The 27,397-nt window shown below is 39.9% G+C and overlaps 1 protein-coding gene and 1 long non-coding RNA gene across 4 annotated transcripts in view; one reads left to right on the top strand and one right to left on the bottom strand.

Moving 5' to 3' along the window:
* The window catches only part of LOC125097494 (uncharacterized), a 49,723-nt gene extending 35,071 nt beyond the window's left edge, over positions 1 to 14,652 (bottom strand). The window contains exons 1-3 of one of the 3 annotated variants that reach the window (XR_007126541.1): positions 13,473 to 13,834; positions 9,095 to 9,203; positions 986 to 1,024 (exon numbers count right to left, since the gene is read on the bottom strand). This is a non-coding gene — a long non-coding RNA (uncharacterized LOC125097494). Of the gene's footprint in view, positions 1 to 985; positions 1,025 to 9,094; positions 9,204 to 13,472; positions 13,835 to 14,521 lie in introns of those variants that run through there. The other 2 variants (XR_007126539.1, XR_007126540.1) reach the window with 2 other exon arrangements.
* The window catches only part of KCNB2 (potassium voltage-gated channel subfamily B member 2), a 396,540-nt gene continuing 383,290 nt past the window's right edge, over positions 14,148 to 27,397 (top strand). Inside the window, exon 1 of the mRNA XM_047725094.1 lies at positions 14,148 to 14,791. The gene's annotated coding sequence lies outside the window, so the exon portion shown is untranslated. The remainder of the gene's footprint in view (positions 14,792 to 27,397) is intronic.

Genomic DNA, 27,397 nt, shown 5'->3' with positions numbered 1-27,397 from the left:
AAACCAAAAAGTTACAATAAAACCTTATATTCCAAACTGGAGAAAAAATAGGCAAAGAATTTGAATAGGCAGTTCTTTAAAGAAAATACATAAATGCTCAATAAACACAGGAAAAGATGCTTAACATCACTAAGCATTAATGAAAATCAAAACCACAATGTGATACTACTTCATACCCTAGGATGGTTATTATAAACAAACAAATCCAAAAGTAACACGTGTTGGTGAGGATATAGAGAAACTGGAACGCTTGTGCATTGCTGGTGGGAATGTAAAATAGTGCAGCTGCTGTGCAAAACAGTATGACAGCTCCTTAATAAAATTAAACATATACCAGAAATTCCACTTCTGGATATTATTCAAAAGAATTTAAATCAGGGACTCAAACAGATATTTGTACACCAATGTTCATAGCAGTATTATTCACAATAGCCAAAAGGTAGAAATAATACAAACTTCCATTGACAGATGAATGGATAAACAAAATGTTATATATACATACAATGGAACATTATTCAGCCATTGAAGAGATGACATTTTTTTTCTTTTTTGAAGAGATGACATTTTGATACATGCTACAACAGGGATGGGCCTTAAAAACAAGTGACATAAACCAAATACAAAGGTCAAATATTGTATGATTCCTCTATGAGGTACCTGGAATAGTCTAATTCATAAAGGTAGAAAGTTGAATAGTAGTTATCAGAGTCTGAGGGAAGGGAGCAATGTGTATTTGCTGCTTAATGTTATAGAGTTTCAGTTTGGGATGATGAAAAAGTTCTGGAGATGAATAATAGTGATGGTTGCAAACAACTGAATGTACTTAATGCCACTTAACTATACAGTTAAAAATTGTTAAAAATCAGGGGCACTTGGGTGGCTCGGTCAGTTAAGCAGTTGCCTTCAGCTCAGGTCATGATCCCAGGGTTCTGGGATTGACTCCACATTGGGCTCCCTGCTCCGTGGGGATCCTGCTTCTCTCTCTCTCCCTCTGCCTGCTGCTCTGCCTGCTTGTATTCTCTCTCTGTCAAATAAATAAATAAAATCTTTTAAAAAATGATTAAAATCATAAATTGCATATTATGTTTATTTTACCATAATAAACAATTACAATTATATGGAAAAAATAAAGTAAGCTACTTAGAATATTTTAAAATAATAAATGAAAAGAAAATATTTTGACTTCTTAAAAATCTAAAAATCTTTTTAACTTTCCCTCAGATTTTATTGGTAATTTAGCCAAGTAGAGAATTCTAGGTTTAAGATCGTTTTTATTCAGAAATCTGAAGACTTTTTGCCAGTAAGAATTCTAATGACAACCTGAGTCTTGTTCCATTTCTCTCAAAAGTTCTTAGAAATTTAGCATGTGCTCTTAAAATAAGACATACCTATTGAAGACCTAAGAATTTCAAGATGGCCTTTTTCCTGATGTTTTACTTTATTTTTTTTTTTTAAGATTTTATTTATTTGACAGACAGTGAGAGAGGGAACACAAGCAGGGGGAGAGGGAGAGGGAGAAGCAGGCTACCCGCTGAGCAGGGAGCCCCTGGATTCCAGGACCTTGGGATGCTTAAGGACTGAGCCACCCCGGTGCCTTGTTGATGTTTTAAATTACAGATAAAGCTTCAACCGTAAGTTATAAGCATCTGATCTATTAAGAAATCCAAAGATTGGTTTTGGTATTTAAAAACAACTCATTCGGGGCACCTGGGTGGCTCAGTGGGTTAAAGCCTCTGCCTTCGGCTCAGGTCATGATCCCAGGATCAAGGAGCCTGCTTCCCTTCCTTTCTCTCTGCCTGCCTCTCTCCTGCCTACTTGTGATCTCTGTCTTTCAAATAAATAAATAAAATCTTAAAAAAAAATAAAAATAAAAACAACTCATTCTCACAAACTTCAGAGTTCTGCAACTAAGTAACCAAGCATATCATATTAAGAAAAGATTTTCCATACATATTCCAACAAAGAGTTTGAATCCTGTATGGGTACTTGTTTCTTTTTATGCTGTTGTAACTTAGAAATAGTGAAATACTACTGCCTAATCAAGCACTATATATCCTAATATAAAAAAAATAGCATGAAACACCATGAAACTAATCATTGACTGAAAAGACAAAAGCACTGTTGGGGCTGATTTTATCAATGGAAACTGTGTAATATCTTTTGATACCAGAAATTTAATTAAAAGTAATATGTATTTTGATTTTTCTTTTTTTTTTTTACCTTAAATGGGAAGACTGTCAAGCCTGAAGGCTTAAATACAAGCCAGAAATAATTAAACCATATAATCAAAGCTAGACTTTTGAGTAAACCTTTTTCATGTCCTTATGCTCTGAGTTCATTTTCAGTAAAAGGCTAGTGATATTAACTTAGCTGAGTTATCTTCTAAGTATCTTGTATACTTAATCGACATTCCAATCCAGAAATTTATAAGCTGATTTATTTATGTAATACTGCTTTTGTATTACTTATTGTTACCAAAGAAACATAATCTTTTTTTCTGCAACCAGAAAGTCAATGATGAATGCCGCTAAATGATACCAAGAAACATAATATTACTGATAATGACTTATTCCTTAATTCTGTTTATAATTTGTGGGTATTTTCAGATTGTTGATTTCTGAATTTGAATTGAATTATCTTTGCTCCATAAAGCCATATAAGGTTTAGGGCCTAATTACCTTTGCATCTCACAGGGTATATTCCCATTTCTGCATACAGAAACACAGCAATGCCTCCACCTGGGGGCTTCCACAATACCATTACCCTGTTGGTCCTTCAGGCTCCACGCACAATGCATGCTTTTGCTCTGCAACAGTCTATTGAATTTTCTGCTGTCTGAATTTAGTTTCATTTGATGTAATGTTATTACTTTTTTCCAGTGGTCAATGTTGTCTTATACATTTAGTAAGCAGTCAAATTACATTATTTTGTTTTATGGCATTTCCACCTGCTTTTGAAATCTGGCAGCACTGAGACCAAAGAAAGAAAAAGGGACAACTAACAGTTAAATGCACCCATCCTACAAGGTTCACTGCATTTGGTACTGTTATTTTCTTTGTACCTATAGCCCTCCTTGGAAATGGGAATTCACCCCACCATTACTTAGTTGTTAAACTCCCATCCCACCATAAACATAGACCTGAATCTTATTTTGTGTGTGTGTGGAGACTTGTAAACCATATAGTGTATCTCACCAAATCTGAAGAATACTGTCATCTAAGAAACAGGACACATATTTTAACATTTTATATTCATGTGGCACTTCATATCTTTTTAAAAATATTTTATTTATTTATTTGACAGAGAGAGATCACAAGTAGGCAGAGAGAGAGGGGAAAGCAGGCTTCCTGCTGAGCAGAGAGCCTGATGCGGGGCTCAATCCTAGGACCCTGAGATCATGACCTGAGCCAAAGGCAGAGGCTTAACCCACTGAGCCACCGAGGTGCCCCATGTCTTATGAATTCTATTTTATATATTTAATCACATTTGATCTTCAAAGAAATTCCATGAGAAGAAAATTATTAGTCTTATTTTACAGGTAAGGAAACAGAAGCTCAGAAAGGTAAAGGGATTTGCCTAAGGTCACATAACTATTGACTGTCAAGGCCAGAAATTCAACCCAGCATTCTGAAACCAAGTGCATGCTTTTACAAATATCTAACACCTCTTCTTCCCTGTGGTTCTTACCCACATATTACTAGGGGAGCAGGTTAAAAAGAGAGCAATAGTTCACAGGACTCTCAGGTCAAGTGTTTCAGAGTCTCATTCAGATTAAGTGAGAAAAACAGCCCATAGACTGACAATCCACACTCTCCTCAGGGTTGCACCAGCCGACATTGTCAACCTTATTACTCTCTATCATCTTGCATGCACTTTTGGTCTAGCAACTTTTTTCCTAAGAAATGTTAAAAATTTAAAATTGTTACAAAAATTTTGACCAAGTCCCCACTGTGAGTAAGCTACTTAGAGAACACAAAGGGAAAAGAAAAACTTACATTTACTGAGAGTAACTTACATTACTTCTGTGGTTGCCATCTTTACGTAATATTATCTTAATTAACCTTTAATATACTTTCAAGATAGTTATATTCTCTTCCTTTTTGCAAACAAGAAACCTGAAGCTTAGGGAAGCTAGGTAACTTCCCCATTCTCATGACGATGTCCTGGGATTGTTTTGAACTTTATAGATTATTGTAATTTCAAAGCTAGTGAGTCTCAATTTTTTCTTTACCAATTTTCTTTCAAGTTGCTTATCATCTAATTAGAGAAACAGATGTCCTCTGAAACTCTCTTTGGAAAAGTAATTGTGAAATAGCATTTAATACACATATTACATTAGAAATCCAGTGTAATATATGATAGATGAAAGTATGCCTATTCTAAATGCTACCATTTTCTAGGAAAAAAGAGTAGCAGATAATGTGGTATAGTTTAGGAGAGAACAAAAGCTCTCCTGCTTACAGTAGTCAAGAAAGTTACTTCAGGGAGTAAGTGAGATTTAAGTAAGATGGAGAAGGACAGAGGGTATTTCAAGATAAGAACATGGTGTGGTTGGAAGAGTGAACTGGGCAAGGCTGAATTTCTCAGAGAAAGTCACTAAAGGAATGAGTGTGGGGAATGAGGGGGCAACATGAAGTAGAGTCAAATCATGGAAAGGTTTGAACCTCAGCCTAAGGGACTGGACATTTATTTCACAGGCAGCAGGGAGAGATTTTTGAACCCAGGTTGATAGTAGTGTTTAGGGAAGGTGAGAGTGGGAAAATATTCATACTGGAGAGAACTGTGGAAATGGGGCAGAGCATGAGGCTGTGTGTGTGTGTGTGTGTTCATTCAAGGTTGGGTGAGAAGTCATTATGAAAGAAAATTCATAGTACTTGGTAAAGTAGCTGAATGTGGGAGGGAGCAAGCCACGAGTTCAAGATGGCTGCCAAAGCTCTGATGCAGACCATGGAAAGAACAGTGGTCAGGCACGGTGATCAGGGGAAGAACTATTTCAGATGAATTAATTTGAAATAATGGCAGAATATCTAAGTGAGAAAATCCAATGCACAGTTGGAAATGAAACACTAATTGCAATGATAACAGATTAGAAAATGTGGCTTTAGGAGTCATCTGCATATGGATGAAAGTCTTAGGGATACCACTGGTCATGGTGGGAGGAAAAGGTGGAAGCATAGGGAAGGAGGATGTGGTCAACTTTGATTCTGGCTTTCCTCATTTCATCATTTCCATGCAACTTTCTAAGGGGTAACCCCACTTGTGGTGGAAATTATTACACATTTTTAGCTACTAAAACTGTTCCTCTAGCTGTGACTAATATAAAATTGTTCAAAAAGTGCAACAGTGTGAAGGAAATAAAGAAGGGATATCCAATTAGAACGCTGAAAACTTTGTGAAATCCACACATTTCTTAAGAAAAAAATGAATGACTTTGTACAGAAATCATTTACTCTGAGATAGTCAAATAAGATTTCATTTACACAGGAGACTTCTAGAATTTTAATTCTCTAAACCATAAATAATTTTGGAATATAGCAATGGAACAGGCAGTCCAAATACTTAATAAAGTCAATGTTTATTACTTGATATAACACATATTTTCAATATAAAATTGGTCTCCAAAATATATAACGTGCCTTATTATTTAAATGATCAAAGAGGGGCACCTGGGTGGCTCAGCTGATTAAGTGTCCAACTCTTGATTTCAGTTCAGGTCATGTCCTCTGGGTAGTGAGATGGAGCCCGGCTGAACCCGGCTAGATGCTGGGCATGGAGCCTACTTAAGATTATCTCTCTCCCTCTCCCTCTGCCCCTGCTCACTCTTCTTTACAGAAATAAAAAATAAAAAATAAATAAATGATCAAAGAAAGTCTCACGGTTCTTAGGTGCCCATTGCCTTAGTGAGTTTTATTAGGAAAAAAAGCTTTAATGTACTTTTATTTTCCTAAGAGTGTGAGAAAAGTAACTCTTTATCATGAGCACGTTACATCCTTTAAGTCTAAGTATCTTTTTTGTTTTGTTTCACTTTTTTGTTTTAAAGAGGGGCTTTACTAAATACCTTGAGAAGAACTTTTCCTATGTTGTAAAATGAGATTTTATTTTATTTTTTTATATTGGTGACCACTTCTTTTTTTATTTTATTTTAAAAATAGTGTAGTTATCTTTAACCTCACTCTTTAGTTATATTTATCTTAAGTCACTGATCATTATCTCAACATTACCTCCATTCGTACTTATACGATCATTCTTAAGACATAGGATTTCTCTATCTCTGTTTCCTCATCGTTCACTCTAGTAGTACCATTTAAATGTTCCTCTTCCTATTTTCCTCTTTAATCATTTGTGTTACTCTTTTCCAAATTCCCTCATCTGGCCACATTTTTCTGGTAATAAAGTGTACAGAGTGGACTGTAATTTTCTAGGTCAAATCTTAACAGAGTCATTTAAATGTCAACAGGCACATTTATCAAATAGGGATGCCAGCAGTACTTCATGGTTCTGCAAGCCAAACAATAATATTGTCTACGGGCACTCAATATGCATTAGGGAGTAAACTGGAGAGTTTGTAAAGAGATAGCAAAGTGTGTCTTCCTTCCTCAGCATTCACAGTTTAGCTAATTCAATTTATCCACTTGGCTTTTTTAAGTGTGTGTGTGTGTGTGTGTGTGTGTGTGTGTGTGTTAATCTCTAGTTCTACAATTATTGGCAATTGCCATAGGCCACATAGAGAATTACATAAGCCAATAACCTTACACCATATTGAAAGTCTTATGCCCGGGAACAAGCTCTCTTGAGCTTGTCATTCACAATAGGTAAATTTCATTTTACGTAGTAGATAGAAACATGCTCTTTTCAATTATTTCATGATATCCTATAGGATGCCCTTCAAAATTTCAAATGAATTTTGTGCAAAATGATGAACTTTCAAGCTTTCTCCTGGGAATATTGGAATTGGAAATGTTTAAAGTAATGAAATCTGTAAAGAGAATATGATGGGCCTTATGCTAGATTTTTTGTGTGTCTCTTGTTATCAAAGGCAGTTGTCATAATGATTGCATTTGGTAATTTCCAAAACAGTCTAAGAGAAGGCCACACTCCTCTTTGTGTGTACTCTAACTAGCTAACCCCACCTGGTACCAGTGAGGCACACCCACAGCTAATATCAGGGACTAATTTTGGAGGGAAGTACAAGTACTGAAAGAGGAATCAAGAGAGGTTCTCTAATGTAGGTGAGATTTTATCCCCCTACTCCAATCAGCATTAACCACAGAAGATGTGCTGTTTCAGTTTTTGTTGCTGTTCTTGGGAGAGGTTTTCTTTGCCCTCACTTTCTTGTGTGGGGGGAAAGGGATTTGATGGAATGAGTCACGACTAACTCAAAGTTCATGAGGATTTTCTTCCTTAATGATGCCAACATGTCTGTCAACGCAGTGCCAGGTGAACTCAGCAACAGCTAGGGCAGTGGGGGGCTTATTCGATAGCAGGAGCAGAAAGTCCAATTAAATTGCTTTTGTGCCAGTTAGACTGATTTAACAGGCTGAATTTCCATCTTTTCTCCCATGTGTGACTATCACTGTGGGCAACGTGATTAGCTAAATCAAATATGAAATACGACGAATGCTAAAACCTACTTGGGTCTGGTTTAGTGATGCACAGAGTAGACGTGGTGGCTGGGGATGTAAGAATTTGTTGTTTCAAAATTTTTGTTTCTGAATTTTAAATTCCAGTCAAAATCACTTGTACTCATGTTCCAAAACATACCGTGTTTGTTGAAACAAGTCTTCATTTTTTTTCATGGAAAAGGACTAGATTAATAAATAGAACCAAACATGTAAAATACACACTGGCAATATTTAACTTCAAATTATATATTTGGCATAATAATATATATGAACTAGGATAATGAATATGTGTCATAATTAGCATGTATATTCAATTCCATATACTGACAATTTGCTGGTAATGAAGCAACCTAAAGGTTAGAGTTATTGAAAAAAGATCATTCTTCCATTTCTATAATATATTTTAATGAAAATATGCTTATATTTGAGTTTGTATTCCTTCTCATAAGTGTCTATTAACTTTCACTAGTTATATCTATTTATTTTTAATACTTAATGTTTTTCAGTCATTACTATGTTAAATTCTTGATATAATTTTAGTGAATATACAATGTTAGGGTTCTTTTAAAAAGCTCTGATTTTACATTTATTACCATGATATATTTTATTTAGAACAAAACAGTAAAGCATGGCCTTAATTAGTAGTGAGAAATGATACTTTTAAGGCTACAGATCCTAGGAATGATTAATATTTCTGCTTGATACTGCAAAGAAGGTTTTAAAGGTTCAAGAGTGCCAATTACTGGGAAGACCAAGAAATACGGCAGCATCCTTTTTTGTCATTCTGAGAAATCATGGCCCTATTGGAAGTATGTCTCCTTTGAATGTACTGTCAGCTCAGACTTTCTTCTCAGAAGGGAACAAAGGTACTGTTAGAATATCTACCACAATTTAAATCCAATTGCTTTGTTGAGTCTTAGATCTACACAGAAATTTTCTCAGAAAAGACTGTGGGTAACGCATTTAATTTTGCTTGTTGTGGTTGTGATCTTGGCTTCTGACAGTCAAGATTCTTGCCTCACCATGAGAGACATCTTACATCATTATATCCACTTTTTGCTTATAATGATGTGAAGTCTGGGGCTGAGAATAATGCCCTCGTAAATGCAAAGAGGGCTCTTTTCCAGTGTGACTGGTTATTCTTCCTCTACTACTGGAGATTATTCCATTTCTTACTTATCCCAAACCTAGATTATACTAAGAGCCCCAGAAGCTTTCTGATCTGCCACGCTGGTGTTATGTTCACAGCGTGGAGCCATTTACTCCTTTTGGGTGGATTGCAATTCACACAGGCACCTTCCCTGTGTAAGCCCGAAAGCCTTTATCCTAGTCCATGGCCACATGCTTCATTCCAGACATACCCAGCCTTGTCAGGTCAAATCTCAGACAAACATCATTCAGACAGCTAGTGAGTGGTGTGAATGGAGCAGCATCAATCTACCTACTGGGAAAACAGAAGGTGTATATCCTACCTCCATCCCCCTTTAGGACCAGGAACACATTTTTCTTCTCTTTCCTTTTCTTTTCTTTAGGTAGATGGTGGTTGGCAGCTCCCACATTTATCTTAACCAGATTTCCATCCTGAAAATTAAAAAATAATATTTTATACGATATTTTCCCACATGAACCCGAGACAACCTAGTGAAACAGGCAGAAAGGTAGTATCAATTTGGGGTGAGGTAAAGGGAAAATAGTCTAAAATTTTAAGGTTACACTGCCTCAGTCAAATTCCAGTTCTGACAGTGTGAGCTTAGGCAAATAATTTAAATTCTCTCTAGTTCACTTACTTCCTTTATTAAATAGAATAATAAGGATGGGACCTACCTCAAAGAACTATTATAAAGTGTAAATGAGCATATACCTGTAAAGAATTTAGCCCAGTGCCTGCCATGTAGTAAATGTCTTGGTAAAACTTATTTGTTATTATTACACAGCACAAATTCATAACAGACATAGGACAAAGATCTAACTAGGAATCCAATTCTTGTTTCATCATGTCCCAGAATAACAGTTACATTTCAGATCTTATGTAGCATATTTTTGAAATTTGCAGTTCATTGGTCTCAGAAACCCCTCCTCCTAAGGCTCTTAGATTCCCACAAAGAAACTAAGTTCTAGACTCATAATGTTTGGAAGTATCACTAAGGATGGATGCAACACAGTGCTTACATTCATGCTACTATATGGCAGAGAAATGTTGTGTTTAAGCATCTGGCATCTTTCAAAAAGTTCAGGCTCAGTACAAGAACTGTTAAAAAAAAATACAAATTCAGTCAGTCTAGAGCTTATCTCTCACTTTGAATCTTCAAAGGACAGCCAAATCTGTCTCAACTAATTCAAAAGAATCAATGAGATAGTACTTATCTCCTCAATGAAGAACACACAGACAGCTCATTTATTTTTCAAGCCTTTACTGCAATGTGCAAGTGTGGGATTTCAGTGACTGCTAAGATTCTGAGTTGCTCTAAACCATCCCAGCATTCCTACATTCTCCTTTAGAAGGGCAGAAGAAAGCATATCAGGTCTAAGAATGTGGTAAATTCCAGTTATTCCTCAGTAGTTGCTTTCTTGTATGATAAGTACCACAGTAGTATTAGGCCTTATTTTTAAAAAGTATAGTTTCAATTTATTTGATTTCTGATTAAAAATGTAGTATCCTCATGGTGCTGATGCTTAAATAAGATTACTATTCATCTACCTTTTGGTATAATCAGGTTATAACAAATAAAATAAAACCTGCCTCTCAAACTCTTCAAGATAATTTCTTTAGCTTGTTAATGTATATCCTCCCAGAAAACACACACACACACACACACACACACACACACACACACACACCACATTTACATAAATGTTTGTAAATTTTCCCCTTTAATGAGGTTTGGCATCATTTTAAAATATTGTTCCTTTAGAACTTTTTTTGTTTGTTTGTTTTACTCAATATGTCATACACTTTTTTCCATTTGGCCTTCTACAAAAACTTAAATCCAACTTTAATTGTTCAGTCCCCCAAACCATAAATTCTTAGCCTTATGCTTTTAACATTTTAAAATACGTTCATCCTTGAGCCTTTACTACTTTATTCTAATCTATACAGGCTCTCTCTGCAAGTCAAGTCACCAATGAAACTCCAACTTGAAACATTAAAGTGTAGTCAGTAATGATGTTATTTAGGTCATAGTAAACATTTTCAAATGTTTTATTCAACAACAACAACAAAATACCAAAAATCTATTATGCTTGTGATGTATGAGGAAACACTTCATCTAAATTTTATCAGCTGATGTGCGTAAAACTATTGCAAGTTAAACTTACATTAAAGTTATTTATTTTGCCAAGCATTATGAGGAAAGCATTTTGACATACAAAACATTTATCCCCTTTCTTATTAATATAATTCCATCAAAACTCAAGGTAAACCTGAGGAATTAAAATATAAACAAAAGGAATATTTCCATAAATATCAATAAATGTAAAAAAAATGGCTTAGGGAGTAATGTGAAAACATGTCTGATTTTTCAGCAAGATCATTTTCATTTTTGCTTTGGAGAACAACTGAAAAAATACAAAACTGTATATTCTAAGGCAGTAGAACCACGTGATGATAATCAACACAAGAGTCGTTGCAGCCATCCAGAACTCAAGCTGTGCATATGGAGAACTCAGCTATTCCAAACAATCTGTATACTACGGGTGATTCTCCATCATAACCTATTTGGGCCATGAGTAATTTATTAAGCAGAATTAGATTTTATTTCCAAAGACTGTTTTTCCATAGCATTGCATGCTTGTAGATACAATTCAGGCATGATGGATATGCTACTCCTAGTGCCCTACTTCCACAAAATGGAGACAGTAACAATGTCTTTTAGCCAATAGATAATTTGATCTCTTGACAAATGATCATTTAATAGGAAAATGGATTTGGGTTTCTAAACTCTAATGGAAATTTAAAGTAAAATTTAAAGTAAAAAAAATTAACAAATTAGTAAATTCTTTTTTTTTTTTTTTAAGATTTTATTTATTTATTTGACAGAGAGAGATCACAAGTAGACGGAGAGGAAGGCAGAGAGAGAGAGAGAGGGAAGCAGGCTTCTTGCTGAGCAGAGAGCCCGATGTGGGACTCGATCCCAGGACCCTGAGATCATGACCTGAGCCAAAGGCAGCGGCTTAACCCACTGAGCCACCCAGGTGCCCACAAATTAGTAAATTCTTACTGCAATGACCATATGTCGATGCAAGGCCAGAAAGTAAGGGGATTTTTCACTATCTCTAAAATTTATGAAAGAGTATACCACTTAAATTTAGGCACACCTGGAGTGAATCTTAAGTGATTTTTGTGTATTTAAAATATTTTATAAATTCTATTCACAAAGAGTGCCTGAGAGAAGTTGCAAAACAAATGTTCAGTGGATAAATAGGTATCTCTTACATATGTGGCTTTGGGTTAAATGTAAGGAATGCAAACAAAGGGATACGGAATCTACCCTGGAGAAACTTACTTAAACAGAAAGACCAGGGACACCTGGATGGCTCAGTTGGTTAAGCATCTGCCTTCGGCTCAGGTCATGATTCCAGGGTCCTGGGATCAAGTCCAACATTGGGGCTTCTCCTTCTCACTCTGCCTGCTGCTCCCCTGGTTGTGCCCTCTCTCTCTCTGGCAAATAAATACAGAAAATCTTTTAAAAAAAATTTAAAAATAAACAGTAAGACCTGAACAGGGGGAGTACATATACTCTTCAGGAAGGTGATATGTCTTTAAAAAGATAGCTCCAACCGTGTGCTATAAATCAAAGGGGAAGAGTTGGAGGAGGCAGAGTTTGAAGTGGGACCTGAAGTGCTGGGATGATTTTGGATGTGAGAAGGGAAAAGGGGTGTCCTAGAAGGAGAGATGTCCACATGTAAGGGCACAAGTGGGCAGACACTGATAGGGAATGCGGAATTAGGGAAACTTTGCGATCAGGAAAATGAGATGGTCAGGGCTGTGCTTGGGGAAGACCAATCTGCCAAAAGCATGTGAAATGTATGAGAAGGTGGAAAGACCATAGGCGTAGGAAGGGACATTCTGCGCCTATGGTCTGGGAAATCTGGAGCTGAAGCTTGGAAACAGATCAGGGGTCTAGCAATCTGGAAGTCCTCGTCCTCTTTCTAGTGTTCATACTAGAGAAGCCTCAAGAAGAGCAACGGACCAGGACAGGGGGAGGGTGATGGCGTGTGAAGGGCCAAATTCTATTAAAAAAAAAAAAAAAAAATCCTTCCCCAAACACCAGCACAAGGTAAGGCCTATGGAAGGGTGAGAAATCAAGGTTTAGAGATCCCTAGATGATAGTGCTTCCCAGTACGCCTCAGGGCCACTGAAACAGACGCAAGGACCAAATGAGATCTATTTAAAACTGAGTGCATTTTGACTCTCTTCAATACCCATCTTTCTTGGCCTAAAGAAACTCAGAAGGGAGCCCCAGCTTTAAATATACTATCATGGCCTACATGCTTTTTTATAGGGTGTTTTAAGCTACTTTGTTTTCCTAAAAGCCCTTCTAACTGTGCCCGTTAAGGAGCAGACGGCTCAGGGACCTGGAGAGTCCGGTGATGTTTGTATTCAAGTTCATCCTGTCTTTACCGCGCCCTGAAGGTGGGGAAAGGTCTGGGTGTCCACCAGGCGGCCTCGCCAAGGAGGAACTTGGCACAAATTCTCCAGATCGCAGGGAGAGCGGGCAAAATAAAGCAAGCCAGAGTACGAATAGCGCCCCCGTGGGAAGCAAGAGTTAAGGCTGCCACCAACCCACCCGGCTTTTCCCTCAAACCCAGAAAAGAGGGATTACGGGGGAGGGCTAGGGGCCCTGAACGAACCGGGAGGCGCTGGGAGGAAAGTCAGATCCCATCTGCGCTCTGGGTTAGCCCTGACTCCTCAGGGAAAATACTCTGGGCCCCATCACTCAGGAGCGATCTCCCCTCACCCTAGGTTCCCGGGGTCAAGTAGCGGGCCCCGTGTCAGGGTCGCGTCAGGGCGGGCGTGGGGAGAGCCCAGCAGCTGGAAGCACCAGGGCCCAGGGAATCCCGCGAAGCCACCACAGCGCTCGAACGCGGGGCGTCCCGGGCTTTCCCCGCCGCCCAGTGCGTGGCGCCCGCCGAATGCGGACCCTCCTGCCCCGCGGAGCGGGAGCCAGAGAGGGAAGCAGGTGGGTGTGGAGCCAGGCCCGGGGCCCGAGGGAGCAGCGGGCGCGCCGGAGGAGAGGGAGGCGCCCGCCGAGGTGTGGGCGGCGCCCGCCCGCTCGCCTGCGCCCCAGCCGCGCCCTGGGCTCGGGGGCGCTGTCCCAGGCCGAGCGCACAGCTCCCGCCCCGCGAGGCCGAGCCGGGGCGTCCCCAGCGGTGTCCGGCCGGCCGCTCAGCCCAGCCACGCGGGCCCGCCGCCCACCTCGAGAGCCGCGAGCGCCTGGGAGGAGGAGGAGGAGGAGGAGGAGGAGGAGGCGGCGGCGGCGGCGGCGGCCCCTCCAGCCCGCGGGTGCGCGGAGCGCGGGAGGAGGCGGAGCGCGAGGCGGGGTGGCCGCGGGCGGGTGTGCGCGCCGGCCCGGCGCCCCCGAGCGCCCTGCCTCGCCTCCCGCGCCCAGCCTCTCCCCGGCTCCGCCACGGACACACACCCACCAAGCACCCACCACCCTCCGCCCCCGCCGACCGCCGCCGCCTCTCAACCGGCACCCCGAGCGAGCGGCAACTCTCCGGCCCGCGCGGCTCGCCTTCCCGGCTCCTTCCGCGCGGCGAGCTCAGCCCCGCTCGATTTTTCCTTTTCTATCCCAGCCCTCTCCTGTCTGGGCGGCGGCGGCGGCGGCGGCAGGGGGATGGGGGCCCGCGTGGGGAAGGGGGCGAAGATCGATGAAGATTATTGTTCTTTTTAAGGATACCTTAGCTTCCTCCCGCCGCCTCTCCTTTGAGCTTTCCTGCTAGAGACCGTGAACAGAGTCAGGGATGTGAGGAGAGGGGGAAAAACGCCAGGAGCTCCAGCCAGCCGGGGAGACCCTCCTCTCCGTGGAGGGGAGGGGGATTTCCAGCGACAGATCATTGGCGAAGGGGACCGTCGCAGGGAGAGGAGCCCCGGAGGGAGCGGGGAATCCCACAACCCTTTGTGGTGCCCGAGCCCGTGCCGCCTGCTGAGCGGGGTCTGTGGCAGCTAGGTAAGTGAAGGGGCTTTGCTGCTCCCCGAAGGGGTCTTCCTTGTAAGAATGAATCATCGCGGGCAGCCTAGCCAGACTTGAGTTGCGAAAGGAATTGGAAACTGCCATATGGCGCCGAGTGGACTTACACACAAAGCTGAAGCTGACTTAGCCCTGAGAGGGTTGGTCTTGTACGGCTCCGTCCCCATGGGGAAGGCACTCCGGTGTTAGCCCCTGAGAAGGTGCTGAGCAGCCTGCCTGGGCTGGGATGGGGAATGTTATTTCTAGGAGACGAGCTCTTGTTGCCTTCTGTTCATTTGTTGGTAAATGCCACACTCACATGCACACACTTGTGGGACCGGATTTAGGGAGTGTGATGTCTCTGATGTATGAACAGTGCTCGGAGCACAGAGACATCCATGCATTTTATCCTTGAAGCGGTGCGCGTTCTCCGTTCTGTAGCAAGGTTCCTGAGAGGGAGAACGAGTCTCTAAGGAAAGAGCTTCATGGCTGTTTCCAACACACTCTGCTAGGGGACTTGGGAATACAATTGCCCTGAATGGCACCAAAAGACACCGACCATTTCCCTCATCATTTGCTTCCAAGGCTTAATGACCGTTTTCAAAATAGTGTGCTGCCATCCATTTTCTCGAATTCTGAGCATTTTTGTGTATTCATTCATAAAAATTGTCTGTGTGCAATATGCACAAACATGCCATTTATGCATCATTTATGACTGCACAAGTGATAGAATCATAAAGACAAGATTACACTGAAAAACGCAGGGTGCTCAGGTGTACACTGGGTTTATTTCATGCGGGTTCAACATTCCTTCTAATCAAGTTATGCAATAATGTCAATATTTTAAGTAGCATTACACATTTCTGTTTTTGCACTGGTTGTTGGATTTTGTTGGGATTTGATTTTTTACGCTCAACTCAAAAGAGAAGTAGGAATTTGTTACTGTTTCTAAATGTGTGGCATTGTGTGGGATGGTGGTCTCTTGGTATGTTTATCAGTACTCATCAACTGAGATACTACATTTCATAAGACTAGAGAAAGGTAAGTGCTGGTTAAAAATCTAAAGGACAACTTGTCAATACTGCATAACTTCCAGGAAAGATTTTCAAAAATGAGAGCAACATTTAAAAAATGTGTGTGTGTGTGTGTGTGTGTACACACACACACACATATATATAAAATAAAGTTTTGCTTTTTTTTCACTCTTTAGAGGGTGTATGTCTGTGAATAAATATAAAGTTGTCCAAAACTTACGTATAAGACATGAATTAGATTGATAGACATCTAAACTAAAGAATTCTTGATTCTTAAATGAACCAAAACTTAAACAGTTGAGTAATGTGGCCCATTATGTATATGTATGTACTTTTAATTGCTGCTAGGGTTGGTGTTTTTAATGTAAGACATAAATAATGTGCTTGCTTGTGTGGTTATGTAGACTTTCTGAGAATATTGAGGGTACAGTATATAAATAACTTTTTTTTCCTCCACTGAATAAAAAGTGTTGTCTTCACCTAGAAGAATGAATATGCCTCCACGAAGTAAATACTATAATCCCCTCCCTCTTGATGTCAGGTTCAGACCAGTTGTTTACCATGAATAGAATTCAGTCTAATGCACTCTTTTTCCTTTTCTGGCACAGTACAGACTCTTGGAGAAAGGAGTGAATCAGTTGGCAGTTCTCTTTGCTTTCTTCCTCCTTTTAACCTTCACCATTCCTTCTCCAGGGTAGTGCTTCCAAATCTCCCTCATATACAAACACACACACCGACTCCAAAAAAATAACTCCATTGCCTGACACTTTGAGAATTCTAGCATCTGTCTTTTCTTTCTCGCTGATGTTTTTCTAAGTAGAATCAATCCGTGTGTCAGTTTAAACTATTTCCAATTTCACTTTTCTCCAAATCCCACAGTTTAACTTTCCAGGCATACATGGTTACTGAATATTCAGATGGGAGTAGTGAAAATTATTACCTTATCTAATCCTGGCTGTTTGGCTTTAAAGTTTCCTTGTTAACACTGCGGAGCAACTGTGAGCATGAACTCACGCTTCTCATTTCCAGCATGGTAACAAAAGTGAGATAGCTAGAAAAAACACAATGGCAGGATATGCTTTCGGTAACATTTCATGGTAACTCAGAATAATAACCTGCCGACGTTCTTTTTGCATATCTGGCTGTATATCTGTAAAATCTTCATTAAGCATGGAAAAAAATATTTTTTCTTGAATTTATATCTGGCATTTTGAAATGGTATTCTGGGGAGATTGGGATATATGTGTACATACTATGAATGTAGACCAAATTACTGGTAAAATCTTGGAGAGCTACAAAATTTATTCATTCTAACCTCATACATTTTTTTCCTTGAGGAATTATAAAGAAGTAATTCATTATTTGAAATGTGCTATCCCTTAGAGACTGAATTCCTTAAAGTTGATAGGACATCTCATGTACATTTTAGGGTAAATACATAAGGTTAAGATACTCTGTTTACTTCAGAATATTATATTATTTGAGATTTGCTAATAGTCTTCAGGTGGATTTTGCATAAAATCACAATGCCTGTTATTTTCACAAAGCTTTCAGAGAAGAGTAAGCATGCATTTTAAGTGATTATTTTTTAAGTTCAGTAATTTTTCAGAGTATTTTTTAAGATAAGAGCTTATGACCTTGTTACTCCCAAAGTGATAAGATGAAATTTATAGAGCAGCAGAGTCTTAAATTTTTCAGTTATATACTATAAGTATCTTCATACTCTAGATCTTTAACCCATTCTTGTTCAGTGCTTGTTTCCTATTTGAGCTTTTTAAATATAAATTCCCACCAGTTCTTTACTACAAGCCCAGGCTGTCAAGCTAAAGGTCTAGTGTGTGTGACCAGAGACTCCCTGGTCTGTGTAAGCCAAACCCTACCATATTATCTCTTTTTTTTCCCTACCTTATCTTTAAGGGAAAAGTACCTGTTCTTGTACATTGAATTTTACCTATCTCTATTGTTATTTAATGTCATATATCTACTCACTAACTCATTCATTAATTCATTTATTACTCATTAAGTGTGTATAAGGAGATTAGAATTGATTAGAATGTAATCAGTGTAAAACAGATAGCAGACATAGTCCCTGCCTCTCAAGGATTTTTTAGTGTAGAGAAAAAAAACTTGAATATATAACTAATGGAAGAATCACATATATAGTTCAGAATCAGGGCTCTCTGGCATTTAGACATGCATTTAACAGTTTCATACTTAATAAATTAATTAAGGCAAATCATGAAGAGGATCATGAAAATTTGTCACAGTCTATAATTTGGGGAATTATTAAAAAACAATAACAGCTTTTATTAAAGTGATTACTCTTTAAATTTAAATTAAATTAAAACATTATTGTAAGTATTTATATTATATTTTAATAATTATATTATGATTGTTTTATTTATATAAACCAAATAATTTTTTTTACTATTATTATTTTAGCAACCACTTCAGCTAGGAAATTGTTTTCAGTGTTTTTATTAAATATTCTCACAACCACCCTCTGAGAAAGCTATCACTAATCCTCTTTATTTTTTTTAAATTTTTTTAAAGATTTTATTTATTTATTTGACAGACAGAGATCACAAGTAGGCAGAGAGGCAGGCAGAGAGAGAGAGGTGGAGGCAGGCTCCCTGCGGAGCAGAGAGCCCGATGTGGGTGATCCCAGGACCCTGGGATCATGACCTGAGCTGAAGGCAGAGGCTTAACCCACTGAGCCACCCAGGTGCCCCACTAATCCTCTTTATTATACAGAAATGAAAATTCAAGTACAGAGACTTTTCTTGTGTAAAGTCACATAGGAAGTAAATGGTACAAACTTGAACACAGGCATTCTGGCTCTACTTAACCACTATGATATTAAGAAGTATTAAGTGTGATCCCAAACAGAATAAGAAAAGATGCTTGCAGCTTCTAGATTTATTTGAAGCTCTGTCTTCCCATTAAAGGATATGACCATAGTTATGATGACAGGGATGCTTGGAATAGGTCAAAAGAAGAGACTTTCATGGGGCGCCTGGGTGGCTCAGTGGGTTAAGCCGCTGCCTTCAGCTCAGGTCATGATCCCGGAGTCCTGGGATGGAGTCCCGCATCGGGCTCGCTGCTCAGCAGGAAGCCTGCTTCCCTTCCTCTCTCTCTGCCTGCCTCTCTGCCTACTTGTGATCTCTCTCTGTCAAATAAATAAATAAAATCTTTAAAAAAAAAAAAAAAAAAAAGAAGAGACTTTCAGTAGGTAAAAACCCCCAAATTTTCAACATAATTTTAAAATCAGAAGCTAGGTTACTGGAGGCTGATCTTTAAAAGTTGGGTAGACTGTTATCAGAATGCTGAAACATTAGAAAGTACAGCTCTTAGAGTGACCACAGGGAATAAATCTGGCTGAGAAGTGACTGGCCAGTTTCAAATGATAGTTTATTTTGTTTTCATTTCCAGTTTTTAAAAACTTTTGTGAATTATTTTGAATAAAGTAAAGTATTAACATTTTTAATTTGTTATTTTTAGAATTATGTATTCATATGTTAAAAGAAAAATTTTTAGTTTTTTAATATATAATTTTCATTTACCTGTGTCCCCATATTTTCCTCTGTAAAATGTACCTCCCATATATTATAGAATTGGAATACAGTCACATGACAGGTTTCTAGTATATTGTCTAGTATATTGTCTATATATATATATATGTCTAGTATATTGTCTAGAATGCCTTTTTTTATTAAGTGACAACTGTAATTGTGAAAGCATAAATCAGATTATAAATTACTGAGATTTTAATCAAGAAAATCTTATATAATGATTGAGGTAAAGTTCTTTCTAAATAGCCACTGCTTCTGATTGTGTGAAAAATACCATCTGGATTAAATCTGGAAGATAAAATGGCCAGATATTCCCTTCAGGATGCCATATAATTAAATATTTAGATATATCCTCATGATTGACATTTTAATTTTTCCCACAGAATTTAGGTCTCATAAGCTCGGTCGCATACTGTATAGAAACTCTCAACCTACAATTGGCTTACAGCTTATAAGTTGATTTTAGAGGTTTGGTTTTTTTTTTGAAACTTGCATTGAGAGAAGCAGTACTTTTTTGATGTTTAGGTCTCTAGCCCAATCCACAAATGCCCTTTTTAAAAATCAGGGATATACCCAAAGTATAGTAATATTAGTACTAAAAATGTAACCATTATATATAGCATTATTCCTGGGGAATAATTTGATTTAAATAATATTTAAATCTGACTGCTTTGACTATTTGACTGCTTCCTCTGCACAGGGCTCTTTGGGGCTACAAAGGTGAACGTGGTACTGCTTGGGCCTACAAGGAAGAGAGAAAATTGAGTTTGTACCTAACTCACTTTCATGTTAGGCAGAATGAAGAAAGCTTAGTAATATTGGTATAGGCAAAATAGTGAATAATTGATTCAGAGATCTATCAGAAGAGCCAGGGGCTGCCTACTCCTTAGGATTCTCATTGGGTATTTCGTCCTCAGGATATCTACTGAGCTCCTTTCTTGGTGCCCAGCCCTACACTAGATGCTGGGGACATAAATATGAATCAGACAGCATGCACTCACAGCCTGCACATGCAGACAAGTAAATCATAACAAAATGTCATAAATGCTGTTGGCAGAGCAGAATGGCAATTCAATGGAGTAGTTGCCCAACAGAAGCATCCTGAGAGTAAAAAAAATGTGATTGCTCTGAGTTCCTAGATGTATTTAGTCATGATTCACTACTCCATCAGACCCAGTGTCCCCTTTTTGTAAGAAGGGTTTTGTAATGTTCCTTTTACTTCCCTGAAATGGTATTTGTGGATAATATAACCTATCGTCATAGGTAATATTTGAAAAATCAGTAAGTTCTTTATCTGTAATAGAAGCCAGAAATCAAAGGAAAGCTGCTTACGATAAACTTGTAGATATGTCAGTTTGCATATGATCGGGATAACTATACCAAGAGGTACTAAAGTAGTCAGACGCTTGCTACTTAAAATGCATACATTTGGATTTAAGAGAAAGCATTCAACTGAATATTGGTGACACTTTTGTATATTTGGTATTTTTTGAAATAAGAATGAAGTCAATGTATCCATTGCATGTGACAGCTACAATTGCAAACATGTGGGTGTACTCTATCAGTGAATGAGCTCCCATGAGCAGCGTTATAGTTGGTGACATGACTCTCCAAAATGGTGAGCAAATCTTGGTGAAGTTCCAAATATGGTACTTTCCTAGAAAATTCCCATGTAGAAAACATTTGCTGTACAACAGGGTTAAGATACCACAGGTACTCACAAGCTAGTTTTTCATGCACATATGCGTCAGATCAGTAGTGTAAAACTTAGGGGGTACAGAATTTCTGTACACATTATAGGGTTTCTGGTATTCCTGGGCTTTGCCTTCCAAATATTTCACAGTTGTAGAAAACTCACCCAAAAGACTGGAGTAATCTCATTCAGCAACACTGATCATGGATAGTCTCCCACTGAAGGGAGACAATCTCATTCTAATGCATCACTGGGCTGTTTGGAAAAAGCAGGACTCTCTAAGTTTTTAGTAAGAAGATAAATTGAAAGGCTGACTGAATAACAAAGAAAATAAACAGCAACAAAATCAGACCATGAGGATAACTGAATAATAGAAAACACCCCAGTAGTAGGCACAATAGTGAGGCTGGCTCATAAAAGTCAGGATTCCGGGGGCCCAAGTCCTTCTGATCGAGGCCCAAAAAAAAAAAAAAAAAAAAAAAAAAAAAAGTCAGGATTCCGTCTTCTATGTGGGAGTGTCAGACAAGACTTCACAGATGAAATGACAACTAAGCTAATTCTTAAGAGATGAGTGAGCATTTTCCAGGCTAAAAAGGAGGCCGATGGAGAACATTCTAGGCGGAGGGAACAGCATTTGCAAAGCAGTGTCATAAAAAGGACTTGGCTGGTAGTTGGGGCTCAACATTGTCAGTTGCAGGGAAATGAGAGGAGATGATGTTGAAGAAGGCTGGAGATTAAATGGAAAAGGTGTTGTGTGTTGTGTTACATCACTTTGATTTTATCCTATGGGACAGGAAGTGAGGGTTAACTGTAATTTTATGTAGTGTGACATGGTCCTCTTTTTGTGGGGGGCAGTCTCTGAGGTAGCATGAGGAAGATGGATGGTAAGAGGAGAATAGGTTGAAGCCCAGGAGACTAATTAGGAGACTCTTGAGGCATACAGGTAGGATAAGGGCCAGGACTTACCCAACAGAAATGGTGAAGAAGAGGAGGGTCTGAATTCCCCATGGCAAACATTTATAACTAAGTGACCTTAAGTCTGTTAGCTCCCAACCTGGGTTGGAATAACAGGTTTAGAAACCCACTCTTTCTTCTTCAGAGGTCAATGTCTTGGTTGTGGTAACATGAACTTCAGTGATTAATAGAGTAGAAATTTATTTTTTGCTCATATGAGAGTCCAGTGTGTGTGCTTTGTGCAGTGATTTGGGGACCCGTGTTCTTGCCAAGTTCTAGGGATTTGGAGTTCTCTGTATCTAGCTGGGAGTTGTGGCTGTGAATGAACATAGAGAAGGTTTACCTAAGAAGTGACATACCTTGTTTCCATTCACATTCTGTTGGTGAGAGAATCACATCACTCCATCTATATACAAAGAGGGCTAGATTATCTAACCTCTGGCTGACTAGCCACTCCCCAGCAACATTTCTGTGTCATGGAAAGAGAAGCAAAATTCTGCTCAATAACTATTTCTTTTTTTTTTTAAAGATTTTTTTTTTTTTTGACAGATAGAGATCACAGGTAGGCAGCGAGGCAGGCAGAGAGAGAGAGGAGGAAGCGGGCTCCCCGCCGAGCAGAGAGCCCGATGCGGGGCTCGATCCCAGGACCCCGGAATCATGACCTGAGCCGAAGGCAGAGGCTTTAACCCACTGAGCCACCCAGGCACCCCTGCTCAATAACTATTTCTATCATATTCTGCCTCTCTGGCCACATGTAGCAAAACTTCAGCTCCAGAAAACTACCTGAATTCTCCCTGGTCATTGTGCCCATCTCAAAGTCCAGGCTGTAAGGGTGATGCTAAGTCCTCCCCATTAAGTCTGGCTCCTCATTGTCCAGGAACCTTTATACTGAAAGACAGTTTATTGGCCTCCCATGGCATAATGTTAGATCAGGTATAGAATAATTGCATTCAAAAATTCCCATTTGGTAAAGGGAAGAATGGGAGATGCATTCATTGGCCCATAACATGGAAGATATCCTGCTAGACATTGCCAGAGACCTCCTGCTCTGGCAGTAGGGGAAATTTCTTTATTTTAGACTTTGGTTTTTCTGTCTTAGAATGACTCCTTTGTCCATTGTTATCTGTAGTCCTGGTCACCCTCTGAGAGATTCTTCCCTACCCATTACTCAGCCAAAATGGATGTTGAGAAGTATGTCCTTCTTGGGAATTATATTACCTTCTCAGCACCCTTCTTGCTGGTCTAAGAGGTTGTTTTATAGTCATTGTTTTCTTTTTCACCCCCCTTAGGCCAGGCTCCTAATTTCTTTGACAATACAATTCCCTCAAAATCTTCATAGGTTTTTAATGTGTTTGCTTTGTGTCGGTTACAATACTAACTTCATTGAAAATTCTTTCCTATTCGTACTTCTTGATCCTGCTTCATTCCTTTGCTCACGTCTCAACCACCATGTCTCAAGTGGTTACTTTGAGGTCATTTGAAAGAATAGCCATGGGTGGTTGGGTGACTTATTAGATCTTTGTTGCAAGGCTGAGTCATTTTGTCAAAAATAGGTATCTGTTATTCGAAGCCATTTTCAGCGTTATTCCTCACTGTTAGAGTCCCCGAAGCAAGGTACTGTTGCACCTTCATAGTCTTGGATTTCTAGAGTTTGGCTATTTGCCCTTATCTCTGTTCTCAAACCAGCCAGTTCTTTCCTGAGCTCATCTATTATCTTGTAATACCTTGCTGTGGGCACTGAGAAGCAGACATCATACACAAGCATTCTGGCTCTTTTTACCCATTTCCTCTGGAGTTAGTGCAGTTTCACTAAGGCTGAGGAGGGTTCCAAACCTCTAGTCTCCTCTGTCTGTCTCCTGACTGGTGGCCATGCTACATATTTAGATTTTTATAAAGGTAGCACCCCCTTTAAGGTATCAGCTTCAGAATAAGTTAGGAAGATACTAGCTGCTATAACAAACTGAAATGTCAGTGGCTTGACATAATATAAAAGTTTCTCACCCACATATCAAATGGGAGAGGTGTTTATGTGGGGAGAAAGGGAGAGTTGAAAAGGCAACATCTACTTCTTAAACATCTTGACTTAGAAATGATGACAACAACATTTCTGATTGTAATCTGCTGATGAAAACTAATCAGATGGCCCCCTAGATGCACAGGGGCTGGGAAATGCAATCCCTGGGTTAATAAGAGCTTCCCAGTGACTGTTCTCTCTTGCAAAAGTGAAGCATAAATTTAGACAATTAGCCCATTCCAGCTATAGTCATCTTCCTCCAGAATATATTAGGGAGGAAAGGGTTTGAATTACATTCACTCTCCAGTTAATCCATTCTACGCATGACATCGCCCCACCTCACTCCCATCATCTTCTTATTGGCTCTCGATTCAGACTTCTGGGACCAGCATAGTCTTCCCTAATTCCCTAAAGCATCACTAGTGTGAGGCTCTTATCCGTAACAGACTCTGGCTGAGTGCTTTGGGATAAAGGATGGTAATTCTACCATAGACAAGAAACTAGTTCTAATTGAATGTTAGACATCAGTGCTTCTACAAATGTCTTTACCATTCCTTACCATGGGGGTTTGCTCACCAGCTCAGATCTCTCTGGGGCCCGGATACAAGCCATTTGTGAGGCCTTTCTCTTCCCCTAGACTCTTCCTCACATCTCTTTATCTAGGATTTCCCTTCTGTCCTTTCTCAAGGTGCAGTGGACTCGGTGAGCAGGTCCACAAAGGGACTTGCCTGTAATAGCCAAACATTCCATTATGTCCCCCCCCAAAACAAAGCAGTAGTTCCTTCTCTGAAAGAACTTACTGCTTTCTCATACCCCAGCTGTTTCCAAATTGTAGCTAGCTTTTTAAAGACATGCACTTAGCAAATATTTATTAAGTACTTTTACTAGGTAAAGCACTCTTCTTGGTCATCAGGTTAAACAAAATTGGTCATTACCTTCACAGTGCTTATAGTCTATCTGGAAACAGACAAGAACCTCCCCCCCCCCGCCCCATCCCTCTTCAGCGGCAAGGGCAGTGAGTCTGCCCTGGGTCCAGACGATTGGGGGTTCTTTATGAACTACTTGGAAAGGAGAGTGACGGGCAAAGGCAAGCTGCTGGAAATGAAAGGGTGAGGGTGATACTTGTGGACCGAGGAGCCACATGTGGGCTGTGGTGTGCTAAAATGGGGGAGTTGAGACATTATGGCGCCATTATTACCCAGAGATATCATTATGCTCTGCTTCTGGTCACCTGATTTGTTCTTTGTGGACTCTGGGACTTGAGTTCTTTGCTTCTTTTTCCACTTCCTCCTCCTGTTTTCTAACAGTGGGCACTCAGTCATGTCATGGCCGGGGTAGCTAGTTCTAAGAGGAAACCAGCCAGGTAGGCACATGTGGCATCTGGAAAGGCCAGAGATGGATGGCCGGCGGCAGTTCAAGTGGGCAGGAAGTTAGATCTGTGGAGTACTGGGGGAAGCCCTGGTCAAATTATGAGGGAGGGGAGTCTGGGAACAGGCAGTATTTGAGATTCAGACAGATAGGGGCAGACGGGGCAGGCAGATTTAGGAAGATCCAGGCTCAAATGCTATGGTTTGTGAATATTTAAGAATTTATTTAGAGAGAAGTCTCTTGTATGTAGCTATCAGAAGTCCAGACTAGTTTGGACATGGGTGTCTGTTGTCGGGAAAGCCATCTGATGGTCACATTATAAATGCAGGGTTTCGGGCACAATGGACAGGACCATTCCCTATGCCATCACCAAAATGCCAACACCTCTTTCTGGACTTCCACTAAAGCTTATTAACTGAACTCCTAGCTTCTTTTCTTGTCCTCTCAATCCACATTTTGCCCTTTGCTTTTCTTTTTTTATGAATGGCAGATCTGATCATATCACTCCTTTCCCTTAACCCCTTAAATGATTTCCCACTTTTCTTAGACTAAAGGCCTCAGTCCTTAACTCGGAGGTTACCATATTCCTTCTTTGCTTTCCAAAGCATCACTAGCGTAAGGCTGCTGCTTATAGAGGCTCTGGTCAGTCTGGCCCCTGCCCGCCTGCCTCATTTCAGGCCACTCACCCTTCATAGTCTGCTATGATTTCTCTGACTTTCTTTTAGTTTATCCAAGGTGCCTGAGATTCCTTGGCTCTCAAGGCATGCACAGGTGGTTGTTTGGGGTGCTTTCTGTTCCCGCTTTTACCTGGCTAACTCTTACTTATGTTCCTGATCTCAGGTCAAAAGTCATTTGCTCAGAGAGGCCTTCTCAGGCCCCCAGAGTAGAGCAGGTCTCTCCATTATTCTCTTTCTTAGCATCTTCTATTCTCCTTCGCAGCACTTACCCCAATTCTAAATTGTGGGTCATTTTCCTGTGTCGTTTCACTGTGTTAGAATGTCGGCTCACTAAAGGCAGAGGCTGTCCTTATTCACTGCTTTATCCACAGCACCGCCACATAGTTGTGCTCGTTGTTAATGCGTTGGGTCAGTGAGTGAAGGAATGGATGGAACCAGGACCTAAGTCAGGTTCTGGGTCCCAGAACAGCTACCAGGAGTACGCCTACCAAGAACTGCTGCCCAGGGTAGACCAGAGGAAGACTAGAGTAGGGCCAGCATGTTGATGAACAGCCAGGCCATGGCCCTACACTATTTTATACTCAGACACTCTTCACCTGCTTCTTGACCAGGGCTAAAATGTTCCTAGAGTCTGGGCTGGAACAGTTTGAAAGTGCAGTTTGAGGGGCTACCACTGGCAAGATTGGAAGCCACTGGTGGAGTGAGTTGAGGAAGAACATGATATTTCCAATAGAATTTTTCTCTCATCCCTATTTTCAGAACACAACTGAGCTTCATAACTTCACAGGAGAGTTGTCTAGACCCGTGCTCTCCAATAGAACTGTCGTGGTGTTGGGCATTTTCTGTGTCTGTGCTCTCCGATTCTGCGGGCACTAGCCACGTAAGCTATTCAGCCCTTGAAATGTGACTTGTGAGGCTGAGAAATTAAATTTTGAATTTCAATATCCATATGTGGCTAGTGGCTACCATACGAGACAGTGAAGGCCTGGGTTATTATTAGCATGAATTACTTTAGGAAGCACTAAGTTTCAAAAGCAGTATGGTTTAAAGTCTAGAAATACCCGCTTACAACCAGCATCAGCCTCCAACTAACCATATATAAACATGCAAGCCATCTGTGGAGACCAATGCCTATTTTGACTCTGTGGAGTATCTCCCAGGTACATCCCCGTGAAGGGATTTGAATGCGCTATGATTTGTTTCTATGCAGAGGAATTGTTCTTTATTGAAGGCATTTCTTTCTTTATGTGAACTACAAAATGTAAAATATTATACAAGTATAGAACATTATCTT

This window comes from Lutra lutra, chromosome 4 (genome assembly GCF_902655055.1).
Source record: "Lutra lutra chromosome 4, mLutLut1.2, whole genome shotgun sequence".
Classification (NCBI taxonomy): domain Eukaryota; kingdom Metazoa; phylum Chordata; class Mammalia; order Carnivora; family Mustelidae; genus Lutra; species Lutra lutra.
The sequence above is the reverse complement of the archived record's forward strand: the minus strand, read 5'-3'. Positions and strand labels throughout refer to the sequence as shown.